The sequence below is a fragment of the Tachypleus tridentatus genome, chromosome 9 (genome assembly GCF_004210375.1).
Source record: "Tachypleus tridentatus isolate NWPU-2018 chromosome 9, ASM421037v1, whole genome shotgun sequence".
Taxonomy (NCBI): domain Eukaryota; kingdom Metazoa; phylum Arthropoda; class Merostomata; order Xiphosura; family Limulidae; genus Tachypleus; species Tachypleus tridentatus.
In genome coordinates, this window is record NC_134833.1 from 102848575 (window position 1) to 102873703 (window position 25129).

Consider the following 25129-nt stretch of genomic DNA (forward strand, 5'->3'; position numbering starts at 1 on the left):
CTCTGTACAGCTTCCATGTTTACTAGGTGATGAATATTATCGTCTCTGTAGAGCTTCTAATTTTATTAGCTGATGAATATTATCGTCTCTGTACAGCTTCTATGTTTACTATGTGATGAATATTATTATCTCTGTACAACTTCTATGTTTGCTAGGTTATGAATATTATTGTCTCTGTACAATCACTTACTGGGTGATGAATATTATCGTCTCTGAATAACTTCTATGTTTACAAGGTTATAAATATTATCGTTTCTGTACAGCTTCCATGTTTACTAGGTGATGAATATTATCGTCTCTGTACAACTTCTATATTTACTAGGTGATGAATATTATCTTCTATGAACAGTTTCTGTGTTTACTATGTGATGAATATTATCGTATAAGTACAGATTCTATGTTTACTATGTGATGAATATTATTGTCTCTGTAAAACGTCTATGTTAGCTAGGTGATGAATATTTTCTTCTCTGTACAACCTTAATACTTACTATGTGATGAATATTATTGTCTCTGTACAATTTCTATGTTTGCTAGGTGAGGAATATTATCTTTTCTGTACAACTTCTATGTTTACTAGGTGATGAATATTTTCGTCTCTGTACAGCTTCTATGTTTACTACGTGATGAATATTATCGTCTCTGTACAATACCTATATTTATTAAGTAATAAATAGTATCGTCTCTATACAACTTCTATGTTTACCAGGTGATGAATGTTATCGTCTCTGTAGAGATTTTATGTTTACTACGTGATGAATACTGCGGTCTCTGTGCAGCTTCTATATTTACTATGTGATGAATATTATTGTCTTTGTACAACTTCTATGTTTGCTAGGTGATTAATATTATCGTCTCTATACAACTTTTATGTTTTCTAGGTGATGAATATTATCGTCTCTGTACAACTTCTATATTTACCAGGTGATGAATATTATCGTCTGTGTACAACTTCTATATTTACTAGGTGATGAATATTATCGTCTGTGTACAACATCTATATTTACTAGGTGACAAATATTATCGTCTCTGTGCAGCTTCTATTTCTTTTAGGTGATGAATATTATCGTCTCTGTGCACCTTCTACTTTTACTAGGTGATTAATATTATCGTCTCTATACAACCTTAATACTTACTATGTGATGAATATTATCGTCTCTGTACAACCTTAATACTTACTATGTAATGAACATTATCGTCTCTGTATAACGTTTATGTTTACTAGGTGATGGATATTATCGTCTGTGTACAACTTCTATGTTTACTAAATGATGAATATTATCGTCTCTGTACAACTCTGGTTGTATGATCATCTCTGTGCAGCTTTAATTTTTACTAGCTGATGAATAATATCGTCTCTGTACAGTTTCTATGTTTATTATGTGATGAATATTATTGTCTCTCTACAACTTCTATGTTTGCTAGGTGATGAATATTATCGTCTCTGTACAACCTTAATACTTACTATGTGATAAATATTATCGTCTCTGTACAGCTTCCATGCTTAGTAGGATATTAATATTATCGTCTCTTTGCAGCTTCTATGTTTATAAAATGATGAATATTATCTTCTCTGTACAGCTTTTATGTTTACTATGTGATAAATATTATCGTTTCTGTAAAACTTCTATGTTTACTAAGTGATGAATATTATCGTCTCTGTACAACCTTAATACTTACTATGTGATGAATATTATCATCTCTGTACAACCTTAATACTTACTAGGAGATGAATATTATCGCTTCTGTACAAACCTATGTTTACTAGGTGATGAATATTATCGTCTCTGTACAACTTCTATGTTTATAAGGTGATGAATATTATCGTCTTTGTACAACTTCTATGTTTACTAGGGGACGAATATTATCGTTTCTGTACAACTTCTATGTTTACTAGGTGATGAATATTATCGTCTCTATACATTTTCTATATTTACTAAATGATGAATATTATCTTCTCTAAATAGTATCTATATTTACTATGTGATGAATATTATCGTCTCTGTACAACTTCTATTTTTACTAGCTGATGAATATTATCGTCTCTGTACAGCTTCTATGTTTACTATGTGATGAATATCATTGTCTCTGTAGAACTTCTATGTTTGCTAGGTGATGAATATTATCGTTTCTGTAAAATTTGTATGTTTACTAGGTGATAAATATAATCGTCTTTGTACAACCTTAATACTTACTATGTAATGAATATTATCGTCTCTGTATAACTTCTATGTTTACTAGGTGATGAATATTATCGTTTCTATGCAGCTTCTATGTTTACTAGGTGATGGATATTGTCGTCTTTGTACAACTTCTATGTTTACTAGGTGATGAATATTATCGTCTCTATAAGCTTTTAAGTTTACTATGTGATGAATATTATCGTCTATGTACAGCTTCTATGTTTACTAAGTGATGAATATTATCGATTCTGTGCAGCTTCTATGTATACTAGGTGATGGATATTATCGTCTCTGTAAAACGTCTATGTTAGCTAGGTGATGAATATTTTCGTCTCTGTAAAACGTCTATGTTAGCTAGGTGATGAATATTTTCGTCTCTGTACAACCTTAATACTTACTATGTGATGAATATTATCGTCTTTCTACCACTTCTATGTTTACTAGGTGATGGATATTATCGTCTGTGTACAACTTCTATATTTACTCTGTGATGAAGATTATCGTCTCTGTACAGCTTCTATGTTTACTATCTGACGAATATTATCGACTGTGTACAACTTCTATCTTTACTATGTGATAAATATTATCGTCTCTATACAACTTCTATATTTACTAGGTGATGAATATTATCGTCTCTGTACAACCTTAATATTTACTATATGATAAATATTATCGTCTCTGTACAGCTTCCATGCTTAGTAGGATATTAATATTATCGTCTCTTTACAACTTCTATGTTTATAAAATGATGAATATTATCTTCTGTGTACAGCTTCTATGTTTACTATGTGATAAATATTATCGTTTCTGTACAACCTTAATACTTACTATGTGATGAATATTATCATCTCTGTACAACCTTAATACATACTATGTGATGATATTATCGTCTCTGTACAACTTCTATGTTTACTAGGTGATGAATATTATCGTCTAGTAAACATAGAAGTTGTACAGAAGTGATAATATTTATCCATGTAAACATAGAAGTTGTATACTAGAAGATAATATTCATCATTTTATAAACATAGAAGTTAAAGAGACGATAATATTAATATCCTAGTAAAAATAGAAGATTAATATTATCGTCTCTGTACAACTTCTATTTTTACTAGCTGATTAATATTATCGTATCTGTAGAGCTTCTATGTTTACTATGTGATGAATATCATTGTCTCTGTAGAACTTCTATGTTTGCTAGGTGATGAATATTATCGTTTCTGTAAAATTTGTATGTTTACTAGGTAATTAATATAATCGTCCTTGTACAACCTTAATACTTACTATGTAATGAATATTATCGTCTCTGTATAACTTCTATGTTTACTAGGTGATGAATATTATCGATTCTGTGCAGCTTCTATGTATACTAGGTGATGGATATTATCGTCTCTGTAAAACTTCTATGTTCGCCATGTGATAAATATTATCGTCTATATACAGCTTCTATGTTTACTTGGTGATGAATATTATCGTATCTCTACAACCTTAAAACTTACTATGTGATGAATATTATCGTCTGTGTACAACTTCTATCCTTACAATGTGATGAAGATTATTGTTTCTGTACAACTTCTATGTATACTACGTGATGGATATTATCGTCTTTGTACAACATCTATGTTTGCTAGGTGATGAATATTATCGTCTATATAAGCTTTTAAGTTTACTATGTGATGAATATTATCGTCTATGTACAGCTTCTATGTTTACTAGGTGATGAATATTATCGTCTCTGTACAACCTTACTACTTACTATGTGATGAATATTATCGTCTCTGTAACAACTTCAATGTTTACTAGGTGATGAATATTATCGTCTCTGTACAGCTTCCATGTTTACTAGGTGATGAATATTATCGTCTCTGTAGAGCTTCTAATTTTATTAGCTGATGAATATTATCGTCTCTGTACAGCTTCTATGTTTACTATGTGATGAATATTATTATCTCTGTACAACTTCTATGTTTGCTAGGTTATGAATATTATTGTCTCTGTACAATCACTTACTGGGTGATGAATATTATCGTCTCTGAATAACTTCTATGTTTACAAGGTTATAAATATTATCGTTTCTGTACAGCTTCCATGTTTACTAGGTGATGAATATTATCGTCTCTGTACAACTTCTATATTTACTAGGTGATGAATATTATCTTCTCTGAACAGTTTCTGTGTTTACTATGTGATGAATATTATCGTATAAGTACAGATTCTATGTTTACTATGTGATGAATATTATTGTCTCTGTAAAACGTCTATGTTAGCTAGGTGATGAATATTTTCTTCTCTGTACAACCTTAATACTTACTATGTGATGAATATTATTATCTCTGTACAATTTCTATGTTTGCTAGGTGAGGAATATTATCTTTTCTGTACAACTTCTATGTTTACTAGGTGATGAATATTTTCGTCTCTGTACAGCTTCTATGTTTACTACGTGATGAATATTATCGTCTCTGTACAATACCTATATTTATTAAGTAAGAAATAGTATCGTCTCTATACAACTTCTATGTTTACTAGGTGATGAATATTATCGTCTCTGTAGAGATTTTATGTTTACTACGTGATGAATATTATCGTCTCTGTGCAGCTTCTATATTTACTATGTGATGAATATTATTGTCTTTGTACAACTTCTATGTTTGCTAGGTGATTAATATTATCGTCTCTATACAACTTTTATGTTTTCTAGGTGATGAATATTATCGTCTCTGTACAACTTCTATATTTACCAGGTGATGAATATTATCGTCTGTGTACAACTTCTATATTTACTAGGTGATAAATATTATCGTCTGTGTACAACATCTATATTTACTAGGTGACAAATATTATCGTCTCTGTGCAGCTTCTATTTCTTTTAGGTTATTAATATTATCGTCTCTGTGCAGCTTTTATGTTTACTATGTGAGGAATATTATTGTCTCTGTACAGCTTCTATGTTTACTACGTGATGAATATTATCGTCTCTGTACAACTTCTATATTTACTAAATGAAGAATATTGTCTTCTCTGTACAACTTTTATGTTTACTAGGTGATGAAAGTTATCGTATCTGTAGAGATTTTATGTTTACTACATTATGATTATTATTTTCTCTGTACAACTTCTATGTTTACTACATGATGAATATTATCGTCTCTGTATAGCTGCTAAGTTTACTATGTGATTAATATTATCGTCTCTATATAACTTCTATGTTTACCATATAATGAATATTATCGTCTCTGTACAACTTCAATGTTTATTAGGTGATGAGTATAATGGTCTCTGTGCAGCTTCTATATTTACTATGTGATGAATATTATTGTCTCTGTACATCTTCTATGTTTGCTAGGTGATTAATATTATCGTCTCTATACAACTTTTATGTTTTCTAGGTGATGAATATTATCGTCTCTGTACAACTTCTATATTTACCAGGTGATGAATATTATCGTCTGTGTACAACTTCTATATTTACTAGGTGATGAATATTATCGTCTGTGTACAACATTTATATTTACTAGGTGACAAATATTATCGTCTCTGTGCAGCTTCTATATTTACTATGTGAGGAATATTATTGTTTCTGTACAACTTCTATGTTTACTATGTAATGAATATTATCATCTCTGTACAACTTCTATGTTTATTAGGTGATGAGTATAATCGTCAATATGCAGCTTCTATTTTTACTAGCTGATGAATATTATCGTCTCTGTACAGCTTCTATGTTTACTATGTGATGAATATTATTATCTCTGTATTGAGATTGTACAGAGACGATAATTTTCATCACCTAGCAAAAATTATCGTCTCTATACAATCTCAATACTCACTGGGTGATGAATATTATAGTCTCTGTAAAACTTCTATGTTTACTGAGTGATGGATATTATCGTCTCTGTACAGCTTCTATGTTTACTACGTGATGAATATTATCGTCTCTGTACAACTTCTATATTTACTAAATGATGAATATTGTCTTCTCTGTACAGCTTCTATGTTTACTATGTGATGAATATTATCGTCTCTGTACAATTTCTATATTTACTAAGTGATAAATATTATCGTCTCTGTACAACTTCTATATTTACTAGGTGATGAATGTTATCGTCTCTGTAGAGATTTTATGTTTACTACGTGATGAATATTATCGTTTCTGTACAGCTTCTATATTTACTAGGTGATGAATATTATCGTCTCTGTGCATCTTCTAAGTTTACAATGTGATGGATATTGTCGTCTGTGTACAACTTCTATGTTTACTAGGTGATGAATATTATCGTCTGTGTACACATTCCATGATTACTAGGTGATGAATATTATGTCTTTCTGCAACTTCTATGTTTACTAGGTGATCAATATTATCGTCTCTATACAGCTTCCATGTTTACTAGGTGATGAATATTATCGTCTCTAAAAGCTTCTATGTTTACTAGGTGATGAATATTATCGTCTCTGTGCACCTTCTATTTTACTAGGTGATTAATATTATCGTCTCTATACAACCTTAATACTTACTATGTGATGAATATTATCGTCTCTGTACAACCTTAATACTTACTATGTAATGAACATTATCGTCTCTGTATAACGTTTATGTTAACTAGGTGATGGATATTATCGTCTGTGTACAACTTCTGTGTTTACTAAATAATGAATATTATCGTCTCTGTACAACCTTAATACCTACTATGTGATGGATATTATGTTCTCTAAAGAGTTTCTATGTTTACTATGTGATGAATATTATCGTCTCTGTACAACTTCTATGTTTATTAGGTGATGAGTATGATCATCTCTGTGCAGCTTTAATTTTTACTAGCTGATGAATAATATCGTCTCTGTACAGTTTCTATGTTTATTATGTGATGAATATTATTGTCTCTCTACAACTTCTATGTTTGCTAGGTGATGAATATTATCGTCTCTGTACAACCTTAATACTTACTATGTGATAAATATTATCGTCTCTGTACAGCTTCCATGCTTAGTAGGAGATTAATATTATCGTCTCTTTGCAGCTTCTATGTTTATAAAATGATGAATATTATCTTCTCTGTACAGCTTTTATGTTTACTATGTGATAAATATTATCGTTTCTGTAAAACTTCTATGTTTACTAAGTGATGAATATTATCGTCTCTGTACAACCTTAATACTTACTATGTGATGAATATTATCATCTCTGTACAACCTTAATACTTACTAGGAGACGAATATTATCGCTTCTGTACAAACCAATGTTTACTAGGTGATGAATAGTATCGTCTCTGTACAACGTCTATGTTTATAAGGTGATGAATATTATCGTCTTTGTACAACTTCTATGTTTACTAGGGGATGAATATTATCGTTTCTGTACAACTTCTATGTTTACGAGGTGATGAATATTATCGTCTCTATACATTTTCTATATTTACTAAATGATGAATATTATCTTCTCTAAATAGTATCTATATTTACTATGTGATGAATATTATCGTCTCTGTACAACTTCTATTTTTACTAGCTGATGAATATTATCGTCTCTGTACAGCTTCTATGTTTACTATGTGATGAATATCATTGTCTCTGTAGAACTTCTATGTTTGCTAGGTGATGAATATTATCGTTTCTGTAAAATTTGTATGTTTACTAGGTAATAAATATAATCGTCTTTGTACAACCTTAATACTTACTATGTAATGAATATTATCGTCTCTGTATAACTTCTATGTTTACTAGGTGATGAATATTATCGTTTCTATGCAGCTTCTATGTATACTAGGTGATGGATATTGTCGTCTTTGTACAACTTCTATGTTTACTAGGTGATGAATATTATCGTCTCTATAAGCTTTTAAGTTTACTATGTGATGAATATTATCGTCTATGTACAGCTTCTATGTTTACTAAGTGATGAATATTATCGATTCTGTGCAGCTTCTATGTATACTAGGTGATGGATATTATCGTCTCTGTAAAACGTCTATGTTAGCTAGGTGATGAATATTTTCGTCTCTGTAAAACGTCTATGTTAGCTAGGTGATGAATATTTTCGTCTCTGTACAACCTTAATACTTACTATGTGATGAATATTATCGTCTTTCTACCACTTCTATGTTTACTAGGTGATGGATATTATCGTCTGTGTACAACTTCTATATTTACTCTGTGATGAAGATTATCGCCTCTGTACAGCTTCTATGTTTACTATCTGACGAATATTATCGACTGTGTACAACTTCTATCTTTACTAGGTGATAAATATTATCGTCTCTATACAACTTCTATGTTTACTAGGTGATGAATATTATCGTCTCTGTACAACCTTAATATTTACTATATGATAAATATTATCGTCTCTGTACAGCTTCCATGCTTAGTAGGATATTAATATTATCGTCTCTTTACAGCTTCTATGTTTATAAAATGATGAATATTATCTTCTGTGTACAGCTTCTATGTTTACTATGTGATAAATATTATCGTTTCTGTACAACCTTAATACTTACTATGTGATGAATATTATCATCTCTGTACAACCTTAATACATACTATGTGATGATATTATCGTCTCTGTACAACTTCTATGTTTACTAGGAGACGAATATTATCGCTTCTGTACAACTTCTATGTTTACTAGGTGATAAATATTATCGTCTCTGTGAAGTTTCTATTTTTACTAGGAGATTAATATTATCGTCTCTGTACAACTTCTATTTTTACTAGCTGATTAATATTATCGTATCTGTAGAGCTTCTATGTTTACTATGTGATGAATATCATTGTCTCTGTAGAACTTCTATGTTTGCTAGGTGATGAATATTATCGTTTCTGTAAAATTTGTATGTTTACTAGGTAATAAATATAATCGTCCTTGTACAACCTTAATACTTACTATGTAATGAATATTATCGTCTCTGTATAACTTCTATGTTTACTAGGTGATGAATATTATCGATTCTGTGCAGCTTCTATGTATACTAGGTGATGGATATTATCGTCTCTGTAAAACTTCTATGTTCGCCATGTGATAAATATTATCGTCTATATACAGCTTCTATGCTTACTTGGTGATGAATATTATCGTATCTCTACAACCTTAAAACTTACTATGTGATGAATATTATCGTCTGTGTACAACTTCTATCCTTACAATGTGATGAAGATTATTGTTTCTGTACAACTTCTATGTTTACTACGTGATGGATATTATCGTCTTTGTACAACATCTATGTTTGCTAGGTGATGAATATTATCGTCTATATAAGCTTTTAAGTTTACTATGTGATGAATATTATCGTCTATGTACAGCTTCTATGTTTACTAGGTGATGAATATTATCGTCTCTGTACAACCTTACTACTTACTATGTGATGAATATTATCGTCTCTGTAACAACTTCAATGTTTACTAGGTGATGAATATTATCGTCTCTGTACAGCTTCCATGTTTACTAGGTGATGAATATTATCGTCTCTGTAGAGCTTCTAATTTTACTAGCTGATGAATATTATCGTCTCTGTACAGCTTCTATGTTTACTATGTGATGAATATTATTATCTCTGTACAACTTCTATGTTTGCTAGGTTATGAATATTATTGTCTCTGTACAATCACTTACTGGGTGATGAATATTATCGTCTCTGAATAACTTCTATGTTTACAAGGTGATAAATATTATCGTTTCTGTACAGCTTCCATGTTTACTAGGTGATGAATATTATCGTCTCTGTACAACTTCTATATTTACTAGGTGATGAATATTATCTTCTCTGAACAGTTTCTGTGTTTACTATGTGATGAATATTATCGTCTCTGTACAGATTCTATGTTTACTATGTGATGAATATTATTGTCTCTGTAAAACTTCTATGTTACTAGGTGATGAATATTTTCTTCTCTGTACAACCTTAATACTTACTATGTGATGAATATTATTATCTCTGTACAACTTCTATGTTTACTAGGTGATGAATATTATCGTCTCTGTACAATCACTTACTAGGTGATGAATATTATCGTCTCTGTATAACTTCTATGTTTACTAGGTGATAAATATTATCATCTCTGTACAGCTTCTATGTTTACTAGGTGATGAATATTATCGTCTCTGTACAACTTCTATATTTACTAGGTGATGAATATTATCGTCTCTGTACAGTTTCTATGTTTACTATGTGATGAATATTATCGTCTCTGTACAGATTCTATGTTTACTATGTGATGAATATTATTGTCTCTGTACAACTTCTATTTTACTAGGTGATGAATATTATCGTCTCTGTACAACCTTAATGTTTACTATGTGATGAATATTATTGTCTCTGTACAATTTCTATGTTTACTAGGTGATGAATATTATCGTCTCTGTACAACTTCTATGTTTACTAGGTGATGAATATTATCGTCTCTGTACAATACCTATATTTATTAAGTGAGAAATATTATCGTCTCTGTACAACTTCTATGTTTACTAGGTGATGAATATTATCGTCTCTGTACAGAGCTTTTATGTTTACTACGTGATGAATATTTTTGTCTCTGTAGCACTTCTATATTTACTATGTGATGAATATTATCGTCTTTGTACAACTTCTATGTTTATTTGCTGATGAGTATTATCGTCTCTGTGCAGCTTTTTTTTTACTAGGTGATGAATATTATCGTCTCTGTACAACTTCTATATTTACTAGGTGATGAATATTATCGTCTGTGTACAACTTCTATATTTACTAGGTGATGAATATTATCGTCTGTGTACAACTTCTATATTTACTAGGTGATGAATATTATCGTCTCTGTGCAGCTTCTATTTCTTTTAGGTGATTAATATTATCGTCTCTGTGCAGCTTTTATGTTTACTATGTGATGAATATTATTGTCTCTGTACAGCTTCTATGTTTACTAGGTGATGAATATTATCGTCTCTGTACAACTTCTATATTTACTAGGTGCTGAATATTATCGTCTGTGTACACCTTTTATGTTCACTAGGTGACAAATATTATCCGCTCTGTGTAGCTTCTATTTTTACTAGGTGATTAATATTATCGTCTCTGTGCAGCTTTTATGTTTACTATGTGATGAATATTATCGTCTCTGTACAGCTTCTATGTTTACTAGGTGATGAATATTATCGTCTCTGTACAACTTCTATATTTACTAAATGAAGAATATTATCTTCTCTGTACAACTTTTATGTTTACTAGGTGATGAAATTATCGTCTCTGTACAGATTTTATGTTTACTACATTATGAATATTATTTTCTCTGTACAACTTCTATGTTTACTAGGTGATGAATATTATCGTCTCTGTATAGCTTCTATGTTTACTATGTGATGAATATTATCGTCTCTGTACAACTTCTATGTTTACTATATGATGAATATTATCGTCTCTGTACAACTTCTATGTTTATTAGGTGATGAATATTATCGTCTCTGTACAGCTTCTATATTTACTATGTGATGAATATTATCGTCTCTGTACATCTTCTATGTTTACTAGGTGATGAATATTATCGTCTCTGTACAACTTTTATGTTTACTAGGTGATGAATATTATCGTCTGTGTACAACTTCTATATTTACTAGGTGATTAATATTATCGTCTCTGTACAACTTCTATATTTACTAGGTGATGAATATTATCGTCTCTGTACAACATTTATATTTACTAGGTGATGAATATTATCGTCTCTGTGCAGCTTCTATTTTACTACGTGATGAATATTATCGTCTCTGTACAGCTTTTATGTTTACTATGTGATGAATATTATCGTTTCTGTACAACTTCTATGTTTACTATGTGATGAATATTATCGTCTCTGTACAACTTCTATGTTTACTAGGTGATGAATATTATCGTCTCTGTGCAGCTTCTATTTTTACTAGGTGATGAATATTATCGTCTCTGTACAGCTTCTATGTTTACTATGTGATGAATATTATTATCTCTGTATTGAGATTGTACAGAGATGATAATTTTCATCACCTAGCAAAAAAATATTATCGTCTCTATACAATCTCAATACTTACTGGGTGATGAATATTATCGTCTCTGTAAAACTTCTATGTTTACTGGTGATGAATATTATCGTCTGTGTACAACTTCTGTGTTTACTAGGTGATGAATATTATCGTCTCTATACAAATTCTATGTTTTTGAGGTGATGAATATTATCGTCTCTGTAAAACTTCTATATTTACTAGGTGATGAATATTATCGTCTCTGTACAGTTTCTATGTTTACTATGTGATGAATATTATCGTCTCTGTACAACTTCTATGTTACTAGGTGATGAATATTATCGTCTCTGTACAACTTCTATGTTTACTAGGTGATGAATATTATCGTCTCTGTACAACCTTAATACTTACTATGTGATGAATATTATCGTCTTTGTACAACTTCTATGTTTACTAGGTGATGAATATTATCGTCTCTGTACAGCTTCTATGTTTACTAGGTGATGAATATTATCGTCTCTGTACAGCTTCTATGTTTACTAGGTGATGAATATTATCGTCTCTGTACAACTTCTATATTTACTAGGTGATGAATATTATCGTCTCTGTACAGCTTCTATGTTTACTAGGTGATGAATATTATCGTCTCTGTACAGCTTCTATGTTTACTAGGTGATGAATATTATCGTCTCTGTACAACTTCTATATTTACTAAATGATGAATATTGTCTTCTCTGTACAGCTTCTATGTTTACTATGTGATGAATATTATCGTCTCTGTACAACTTCTATATTTACTATGTGATGAATATTATCGTCTCTGTACAGATTTTATGTTTACTACGTGATGAATATTATCGTCTCTGTACAGCTTCTATATTTACTAGGTGATGAATATTATCGTCTCTGTGCAACTTCTATGTTTACTATGTGATGAATATTATCGTCTCTGTACAACTTCTATGTTTACTAGGTGATGAATATTATCGTCTGTGTACACCTTCTATGATTACTAGGTGATGAATATTATCGTCTTTGTGCAGCTTCTATGTTTACTAGGTGATGAATATTATCGTCTCTGTACAGCTTCTATGTTTACTAGGTGATGAATATTATCGTCTCTGTAAAGCTTCTATGTTTACTAGGTGATGAATATTATCGTCTCTGTGCACCTTCTACTTTTACTAGGTGATTAATATTATCGTCTCTGTACAACCTTAATACTTACTATGTGATGAATATTATCGTTTCTGTACAACCTTAATACTTACTGTGTAATGAATATTATCGTCTCTGTATAACTTTATGTTTACTAGGTGATGAATATTATCGTCTCTGTACAACTTCTATGTTTACTAAATGATGAATATTATCGTCTCTGTACAACCTTAATACCTACTATGTGATGAATATTATGTTCTCTAAAGAGTTTCTATGTTTACTATGTGATGAATATTATCGTCTCTGTACAACTTCTATGTTTATTAGGTGATGAATATTATCATCTCTGTGCAGCTTTAATTTTTACTAGGTGATGAATATTATCGTCTCTGTACAGTTTCTATGTTTACTATGTGATGAATATTATTGTCTCTGTACAACTTCTATGTTTGCTAGGTGATGAATATTATCGTCTCTGTACAACCTTAATACTTACTATGTGATGAATATTATCGTCTCTGTACAACTTCTATGTTTACTAGGTGATGAATATTATCGTCTCTTTGCAGCTTCTATGTTTATAAAATGATGAATATTATCTTCTCTGTACAGCTTTTATGTTTACTATGTGATAAATATTATCGTTTCTGTAAAACTTCTATGTTTACTAAGTGATGAATATTATCGTCTCTGTACAACCTTAATACTTACTATGTGATGAATATTATCGTCTCTGTACAACCTTAATACTTACTAGGTGATGAATATTATCGTCTCTGTACAAACCTATGTTTACTAGGTGATGAATATTATCGTCTCTGTACAACTTCTATGTTTATAAGGTGATGAATATTATCGTCTTTGTACAACTTCTATGTTTACTAGGGATGAATATTATCGTTTCTGTACAACTTCTATGTTTACTAGGTGATGAATATTATCGTCTCTATACATTTTCTATATTTACTAAATGATGAATATTATCTTCTCTAAATAGTTTCTATATTTACTACGTGATGAATATTATCGTCTCTATACAACTTCTATGTTTACTAGGTGATGAATATTATCGTCTCTGTACAACCTTAATATTTACTATATGATAAATATTATCGTCTCTGTACAGCTTCCATGTTTAGTAGGATATTAATATTATCGTGTCTTTACAGCTTCTATGTTTATAAAATGATGAATATTATCTTCTGTGTACAGCTTCTATGTTTACTATGTGATAAATATTATCGTTTCTGTACAACCTTAATACTTACTATGTGATGAATATTATCATCTCTGTACAACCTTAATACATACTATGTGATGATATTATCGTCTCTGTACAACTTCTATGTTTACTAGGAGACGAATATTATCGCTTCTGTACAACTTCTATGTTTACTAGGTGATAAATATTATCGTCTCTGTGAAGTTTCTATTTTACTAGGTGATTAATATTATCGTCTCTGTACAACTTCTATTTTTACTAGGTGATTAATATTATCGTCTCTGTAGAGCTTCTATGTTTACTATGTGATGAATATTATTGTCTCTGTAGAACTTCTATGTTTGCTAGGTGATGAATATTATCGTTTCTGTAAAATTTCTATGTTTACTAGGTGATAAATATTATCGTCCTTGTACAACCTTAATACTTACTATGTGATGAATATTATCGTCTCTGTACAACTTCTATGTTTACTAGGTGATGAATATTATCGATTCTGTGCAGCTTCTATGTTTACTAGGTGATGGATATTATCGTCTCTGTAAAACTTCTATGTTTACTATGTGATAAATATTATCGTCTCTATACAGCTTCTATGTTTACTTGGTGATGAATATTATCGTCTCTCTACAACCTTAAAACTTACTATGTGATGAATATTATCGTCTCTGTACAACTTCTATGTTTACAATGTGATGAATATTATTGTTTCTGTACAACTTCTATGTTTACTACGTGATGAATATTATCGTCTTTGTACAACTTCTATGTTTACTAGGTGATGAATATTATCGTCTATATAAGCTTTTAAGTTTACTATGTGATGAATATTATCGTCTCTGTACAGCTTCTATGTTTACTAGGTGATGAATATTATCGTCTCTGTACAACCTTACTACTTACTATGTGATGAATATTATCGTCTCTGTAACAACTTCTATGTTTACTAGGTGATGAATATTATCGTCTCTGTACAGCTTCTATGTTTACTAGGTGATGAATATTATCGTCTCTGTAGAGCTTCTAATTTTACTAGCTGATGAATATTATCGTCTCTGTACAGCTTCTATGTTTACTATGTGATGAATATTATTATATCTGTACAACTTCTATGTTTGCTAGGTGATGAATATTATCGTCTCTGTACAATCACTTACTGGGTGATGAATATTATCGTCTCTGAATAACTTCTATGTTTACTAGGTGATAAATATTATCGTTTCTGTACAGCTTCTATGTTTACTAGGTGATGAATATTATCGTCTCTGTACAACTTCTATATTTACTAGGTGATGAATATTATCTTCTCTGAACAGTTTCTGTGTTTACTATGTGATGAATATTATCGTCTCTGTACAGATTCTATGTTTACTATGTGATGAATATTATCGTCTCTGTACAATTCTATGTTTACTATGTGATGAATATTTTCTTCTCTGTACAACCTTAATACTTACTATGTGATGAATATTATTGTCTCTGTACAATTTCTATGTTTGCTAGGTGATGAATATTATCGTTTCTGTACAACTTCTATGTTTACTAGGTGATGAATATTATCGTCTCTGTACAGCTTCTATGTTTACTACGTGATGAATATTATCGTCTCTGTACAATACCTATATTTATTAAGTGATAAATATTATCGTCTCTGTACAACTTCTATGTTTACTAGGTGATGAATATTATCGTCTCTGTAGAGATTTTATGTTTACTACGTGATGAATATTATCGTCTCTGTGCAGCTTCTATATTTACTATGTGATGAATATTATTGTCTTTGTACAACTTCTATGTTTACTAGGTGATGAATATTATCGTCTCTGTACAGCTTCTATTTTACTAGGTGATGAATATTATCGTCTCTGTACAACTTTTATGTTTACTATGTGATGAATATTATCGTCTCTGTACAACTTCTATGTTTACTATGTGATGAATATTATCGTCTCTGTACAACTTCTATGTTTACTAGGTGATGAATATTATCGTCTCTGTGCAGCTTCTATTTTACTAGGTGATGAATATTATCGTCTCTGTACAGCTTCTATGTTTACTATGTGATGAATATTATTATCTCTGTATTGAGATTTACAGAGATGATAATTTTCATCACCTAAAAATTATCGTCTCTGTACAATCTCTATGTTTACTGGGTGATGAATATTATCGTCTCTGTACAACTTCTATGTTTACTGGTGATGAATATTATCGTCTCTGTACAACTTCTATGTTTACTAGGTGATGAATATTATCGTCTATAACAGCTTCTATGTTTACTAGGTGATGAATATTATCGTCTCTGTACAACTTCTATGTTTTGAGGTGATGAATATTATCGTCTCTGTACAACTTCTATATTTACTAGGTGATGAATATTATCGTCTCTGTACAGTTTCTATGTTTACTATGTGATGAATATTATCGTCTCTGTACAACTTCTATGTTTACTAGGTGATGAATATTATCGTCTCTGTGCAACTTCTATTTTTACTAGGTGATGAATATTATCGTCTCTGTACAACCTTAATATTTACTATGTGATGAATATTATCGTCTTTGTACCACTTCTATGTTTACTAGGTGATGAATGTTATCGTCTCTGTGCAGCTTCTATGTTTACTAGGTGATGAATATTATCGTCTCTGTACAGCTTCTATGTTTACTAGGTGATGAATATTATCGTCTCTGTACAACTTCTATATTTACTAGGTGATGAATATTATCGTCTCTGTACAGCTTCTATGTTTACTATGTGATGAATATTATCGTCTCTATACAAATTCTATATTTACTAGGTGATGAATATTATCTTCTCTAAACAGTTTCTATGTTTACTAGGTGATGAATATTATCGTCTCTGTACAGTTTCTATGTTTACTATGTGATGAATATTATCGTCTCTGTACAACTTCTATGTTACTAGGTGATGAATATTATCGTCTCTGTACAACTTCTATGTTTACTAGGTGATGAATATTATCGTCTCTGTACAACCTTACTACTTACTATGTGATGAATATTATCGTCTTTGTACAACTTCTATGTTTACTAGGTGATGAATATTATCGTCTCTGTACAGCTTCTATGTTTACTAGGTGATGAATATTATCGTCTCTGTACAGCTTCTATGTTTACTAGGTGATGAATATTATCGTCTCTGTACAACTTCTATATTTACTAAATGATGAATATTGTCTTCTCTGTACAGCTTCTATGTTTACTATGTGATGAATATTATCGTCTCTGTACAATTTCTATATTTACTAAGTTGTAAATATTATCGTCTCTATACAACTTCTATATTTACTAGGTGATGAATGTTATCGTCTCTGTAGAGATTTTATGTTTACTACGTGATGAATATTATCGTTTCTGTACAGCTTCTATATTTACTAGGTGATGAATATTATCGTCTCTGTGCAACTTCTATGTTTACAATGTGATGAATATTATCGTCTCTGTACAACTTCTATGTTTACTAGGTGATGAATATTATCGTCTGTGTACACATCCTATGATTACTAGGTGATGAATATTATGTCTTTCTGCAGCTTCTATGTTTACTAGGTGATGAATATTATCGTCTCTGTACAGCTTCTATGTTTACTAGGTGATGAATATTATCGTCTCTGTAAAGCTTCTATGTTTACTAGGTGATGAATATTATCGTCTCTGTGCACCTTCTATTTTACTAGGTGATGAATATTATCGTCTCTATACAACCTTATATTTACTATGTGATGAATATTATCGTCTCTGTACAACCTTAATACTTACTATGTGATGAATATTATCGTCTCTGTATAACGTTTATGTTAACTAGGTGATGAATATTATCGTCTGTGTACAACTTCTATGTTTACTAGGTGATGAATATTATCGTCTCTGTACAACCTTAATACCTACTATGTGATGAATATTATGTTCTCTAAAGAATTTCTATGTTTACTATGTGATGAATATTATCGTCTCTGTACAACTTTTATGTTTATTAGGTGATGAATATTATCGTCTCTGTGCAGCTTTATTTTTACTAGCTGATGAATATTATCGTCTCTGTACAAATTCTATGTTTATTATGTGATGAATATTATTGTCTCTCTACAACTTCTATGTTTGCTAGGTGATGAATATTATCGTCTCTGTACAACCTTAATGTTTACTATGTGATAAATATTATCGTCTCTGTACAGCTTCTATGTTTACTAGGTGATGAATATTATCGTCTCTGTGCAGCTTCTATGTTTATAAAATGATGAATATTATCTTCTCTGTACAGCTTTTATGTTTACTATGTGATAAATATTATCGTCTCTGTAAAACTTCTATGTTTACTAAGTGATGAATATTATCGTCTCTGTACAACCTTAATATTTACTATGTGATGAATATTATCATCTCTGTACAACCTTAATACTTACTAGGAGACGAATATTATCGCTTCTGTACAAATCTATGTTTACTAGGTGATGAATATTATCGTCTGTGTACACATCCCATGATTACTAGGTGATGAATATTATGTCTTTCTGCAGCTTCTATGTTTACTAGTGATGAATATTATCGTCTCTATACAGCTTCTATGTTTACTAGGTGATGAATATTATCGTCTCTATAAAGCTTCTATGTTTACTAGGTGATGAATATTATCGTCTCTGTGCACCTTCTACTTTTACTAGGTGATGAATATTATCGTCTCTATACAACCTTAATATTTACTATGTGATGAATATTATCGTCTCTGTACAACCTTAATACTTACTATGTGATGAATATTATCGTCTCTGTATAACTTTTATGTTTACTAGGTGATGAATATTATCGTCTCTGTACAACTTCTATGTTTACTAGGTGATGAATATTATCGTCTCTGTACAACCTTAATACCTACTATGTGATGAATATTATGTTCTCTAAAGAGTTTCTATGTTTACTATGTGATGAATATTATCGTCTCTGTACAACTTCTATGTTTATTAGGTGATGAATATTATCATCTCTGTGCAGCTTTAATTTTTACTAGCTGATGAATATTATCGTCTCTGTACAAATTCTATGTTTATTATGTGATGAATATTATTGTCTCTCTACAACTTCTATGTTTACTAGGTGATGAATATTATCGTCTCTGTACAACCTTAATACTTACTATGTGATAAATATTATCGTCTCTGTACAGCTTCTATGCTTAGTAGGTGATGAATATTATCGTCTCTTTGCAGCTTCTATGTTTATAAAATGATGAATATTATCTTCTCTGTACAGCTTTTATGTTTACTATGTGATAAATATTATCGTTTCTGTAAACTTCTATGTTTACTAAGTGATGAATATTATCGTCTCTGTACAACCTTAATATTTACTATGTGATGAATATTATCGTCTCTGTACAACCTTAATATGTTTACTAGGTGATGAATATTATCGCTTCTGTACAAATCTATGTTTACTAGGTGATGAATATTATCGTCTCTGTACAACTTCTATGTTTATAAGGTGATGAATATTATCGTCTTTGTACAACTTCTATGTTTACTAGGGGATGAATATTATCGTTTCTGTACAACTTCTATGTTTACTAGGTGATGAATATTATCGTCTCTATACATTTTCTATATTTACTAAATGATGAATATTATCTTCTCTAAATAGTTTCTATATTTACTATGTGATGAATATTATCGTCTCTGTACAACTTCTATTTTTACTAGGTGATGAATATTATCGTCTCTGTACAGCTTCTATGTTTACTATGTGATGAATATTATTGTCTCTGTACAACTTCTATGTTTACTAGGTGATGAATATTATCGTTTCTGTAAAATTTCTATGTTTACTAGGTGATAAATATTATCGTCTTTGTACAACCTTAATACTTACTATGTGATGAATATTATCGTCTCTGTATAACTTCTATGTTTACTAGGTGATGAATATTATCGTTTCTATGCAGCTTCTATGTTTACTAGGTGATGAATATTATCGTCTTTGTACAACTTCTATGTTTACTAGGTGATGAATATTATCGTCTCTATAAGCTTTTAAGTTTACTATGTGATGAATATTATCGTCTCTGTACAGCTTCTATGTTTACTAAGTGATGAATATTATCGATTCTGTGCAGCTTCTATGTTTACTAGGTGATGGATATTATCGTCTCTGTAAAACTTCTATGTTACTAGGTGATGAATATTATCGTCTCTGTAAAACTTCTATGTTTACTAGGTGATGAATATTATCGTCTCTGTACAACCTTAATACTTTACTATGTGATGAATATTATCGTCTTTCTACCAACTTCTATGTTTACTAGGTGATGAATATTATCGTCTCTGTACAACTTCTATATTTACTCTGTGATGAATATTATCGTCTCTGTACAGCTTCTATGTTTACTAGGTGATGAATATTATCGTCTCTGTACAACTTCTATGTTTACTATGTGATAAATATTATCGTCTCTGTACAACTTCTATGTTTACTAGGTGATGAATATTATCGTCTCTGTACAGCTTCTATGCTTACTAGGATATTAATATTATCGTCTCTTTACAGCTTCTATGTTTATAAAATGATGAATATTATCTTCTGTGTACAGCTTCTATGTTTACTATGTGATAAATATTATCGTTTCTGTACAACCTTAATATTTACTATGTGATGAATATTATCGTCTCTGTACAACCTTAATATTTACTATGTGATGAATATTATCGTCTCTGTACAACTTCTATGTTTACTAGGTGATGAATATTATCGCTTCTGTACAACTTCTATGTTTACTAGGTAATGAATATTATCGTCTCTGTGCATCTTCTAAGTTTACAATGTGATGAATATTATCGTCTCTGTACAACTTCTATGTTTACTAGGTGATGAATATTATCGTCTGTGTACACATCCTATGTTTACTAGGTGATGAATATTATGTCTTTCTGCAGCTTCTATGTTTACTAGGTGATGAATATTATCGTCTCTGTACAGCTTCTATGTTTACTAGGTGATGAATATTATCGTCTCTATAAAGCTTCTATGTTTACTAGGTGATGAATATTATCGTCTCTGTGCACCTTCTATTTTACTAGGTGATGAATATTATCGTCTCTATACAACCTTAATATTTACTATGTGATGAATATTATCGTCTCTGTACAACCTTAATACTCACTATGTGATGAATATTATCTCTCTGTATAACTTCTATGTTTACTAGGTGATGAATATTATCGTCTCTGTACAACTTCTATGTTTACTAGGTGATGAATATTATCGTCTCTGTACAACCTTAATATTTACTATGTGATGAATATTATGTTCTCTAAAGAATTTCTATGTTTACTATGTGATGAATATTATCGTCTCTGTACAACTTCTATGTTTATTAGGTGATGAATATTATCGTCTCTGTGCAGCTTTTATTTTTACTAGCTGATGAATATTATCGTCTCTGTACAGATTCTATGTTTACTATGTGATGAATATTATTGTCTCTGTACAACTTCTATGTTTGCTAGGTGATGAATATTATCGATTCTGTACAACCGTAATACTTACTATGTGATAAATATTATCGTCTCTGTACAGCTTCTATGTTTACTAGGTGATTAATATTATCGTCTCTTTGCAGCTTCTATGTTTATAAAATGATGAATATTATCTTCTCTGTACAGCTTTTATGTTTACTATGTGATAAATATTATCGTTTCTGTACAACTTCTATGTTTACTAAGTGATGAATATTATCGTCTCTGTACAACCTTAATATTTACTATGTGATGAATATTATCGTCTCTGTACAACCTTAATACTTACTAGGTGATGAATATTATCGCTTCTGTACAACTTCTATGTTTACTAGGTGATGAATATTATCGTCTCTGTACACATCCTATGATTACTAGGTGATGAATATTATGTCTTTCTGCAGCTTCTATGTTTACTAGTGATGAATATTATCGTCTCTATACAGCTTCTATGTTTACTAGGTGATGAATATTATCGTCTCTATAAAGCTTCCATGTTTACTAGGTGATGAATATTATCGTCTCTGTGCACCTTCTACTTTTACTAGGTGATTAATATTATCGTCTCTATACAACCTTAATACTTACTATGTGATGAATATTATCGTCTCTGTACAACCTTAATACTTACTATGTGATGAATATTATCGTCTCTGTATAACGTTTATGTTAACTAGGTGATGGATATTATCGTCTGTGTACAACTTCTGTGTTTACTAAATAATGAATATTATCGTCTCTGTACAACCTTAATACCTACTATGTGATGCATATTATGTTCTCTAAAGAGTTTCTATGTTTACTATGTGATGAATATTATCGTCTCTGTACAACTTCTATGTTTATTAGGTGATGAGTATGATCATCTCTGTGCAGCTTTAATTTTTACTAGCTGATGAATAATATCGTCTCTGTACAAATTCTATGTTTATTATGTGATGAATATTATTGTCTCTCTACAACTTCTATGTTTGCTAGGTGATGAATATTATCGTCTCTGTACAACCTTAATACTTACTATGTGATAAATATTATCGTCTCTGTACAGCTTCCATGCTTAGTAGGAGATTAATATTATCGTCTCTTTGCAGCTTCTATGTTTATAAAATGATGAATATTATCTTCTCTGTACAGCTTTTATGTTTACTATGTGATAAATATTATCGTTTCTGAAAACTTCTATGTTTACTAAGTGATGAATATTATCGTCTCTGTACAACCTTAATACTTACTATGTGATGAACATTATCATCTCTGTACAACCTTAATACTTACTAGGAGACGAATATTATCGCTTCTGTACAAATCTATGTTTACTAGGTGATGAATAGTATCGTCTCTGTACAACTTCTATGTTTATAAGGTGATGAATATTATCGTCTTTGTACAACTTCTATGTTTACTAGGGGACGAATATTATCGTTTCTGTACAACTTCTATGTTTACGAGGTGATGAATATTATCGTCTCTATACATTTTCTATATTTACTAAATGATGAATATTATCTTCTCTAAATAGTTTCTATATTTACTATGTGATGAATATTATCGTCTCTGTACAACTTCTATTTTTACTAGCTGATGAATATTATCGTCTCTGTACAGCTTCTATGTTTACAATGTGATGAATATCATTGTCTCTGTAGAACTTCTATGTTTGCTAGGTGATGAATATTATCGTTTCTGTAAAATTTGTATGTTTACTAGGTAATAAATATTATCGTCTTTGTACAACCTTAATACTTACTATGTGATGAATATTATCGTCTCTGTATAACTTCTATGTTTACTAGGTGATGAATATTATCGTTTCTATGCAGCTTCTATGTTTACTAGGTGATGGATATTATCGTCTTTGTACAACTTCTATGTTTACTAGGTGATGAATATTATCGTCTCTATAAGCTTTTAAGTTTACTATGTGATGAATATTATCGTCTCTGTACAGCTTCTATGTTTACTAAGTGATGAATATTATCGATTCTGTGCAGCTTCTATGTATACTAGGTGATGGATATTATCGTCTCTGTAAAACGTCTATGTTAGCTAGGTGATGAATATTTTCGTCTCTGTAAAACGTCTATGTTAGCTAGGTGATGAATATTTTCGTCTCTGTACAACCTTAATACTTACTATGTGATGAATATTATCGTCTTTCTACCACTTCTATGTTTACTAGGTGATGGATATTATCGTCTGTGTACAACTTCTATATTTACTCTGTGATGAAGATTATCGTCTCTGTACAGCTTCTATGTTTACTATCTGACGAATATTATCGACTGTGTACAACTTCTATCTTTACTATGTGATAAATATTATCGTCTCTATACATCTTCTATGTTTACTAGGTGATGAATATTATCGTCTCTGTACAGCTTCCATGCTTAGTAGGATATTAATATTATCGTCTCTTTACAGCTTCTATGTTTATAAAATGATGAATATTATCTTCTGTGTACAGCTTCTATGTTTACTATGTGATAAATATTATCGTTTCTGTACAACCTTAATACTTACTATGTGATGAATATTATCATCTCTGTACAACCTTAATACATACTATGTGATGATATTATCGTCTCTGTACAACTTCTATGTTTACTAGGAGACGAATATTATCGCTTCTGTACAACTTCTATGTTTACTAGGTGATAAATATTATCGTCTCTGTGAAGTTTCTATTTTTACTAGGAGATTAATATTATCGTCTCTGTACAACTTCTATTTTTACTAGCTGATTAATATTATCGTATCTGTAGAGCTTCTATGTTTACTATGTGATGAATATCATTGTCTCTGTAGAACTTCTATGTTTGCTAGGTGATGAATATTATCGTTTCTGTAAAATTTGTATGTTTACTAGGTAATAAATATAATCGTCCTTGTACAACCTTAATACTTACTATGTAATGAATATTATCGTCTCTGTATAACTTCTATGTTTACTAGGTGATGAATATTATCGATTCTGTGCAGCTTCTATGTATACTAGGTGATGGATATTATCGTCTCTGTAAAACTTCTATGTTTCGCCATGTGATAAATATTATCGTCTATATACAGCTTCTATGTTTACTTGGTG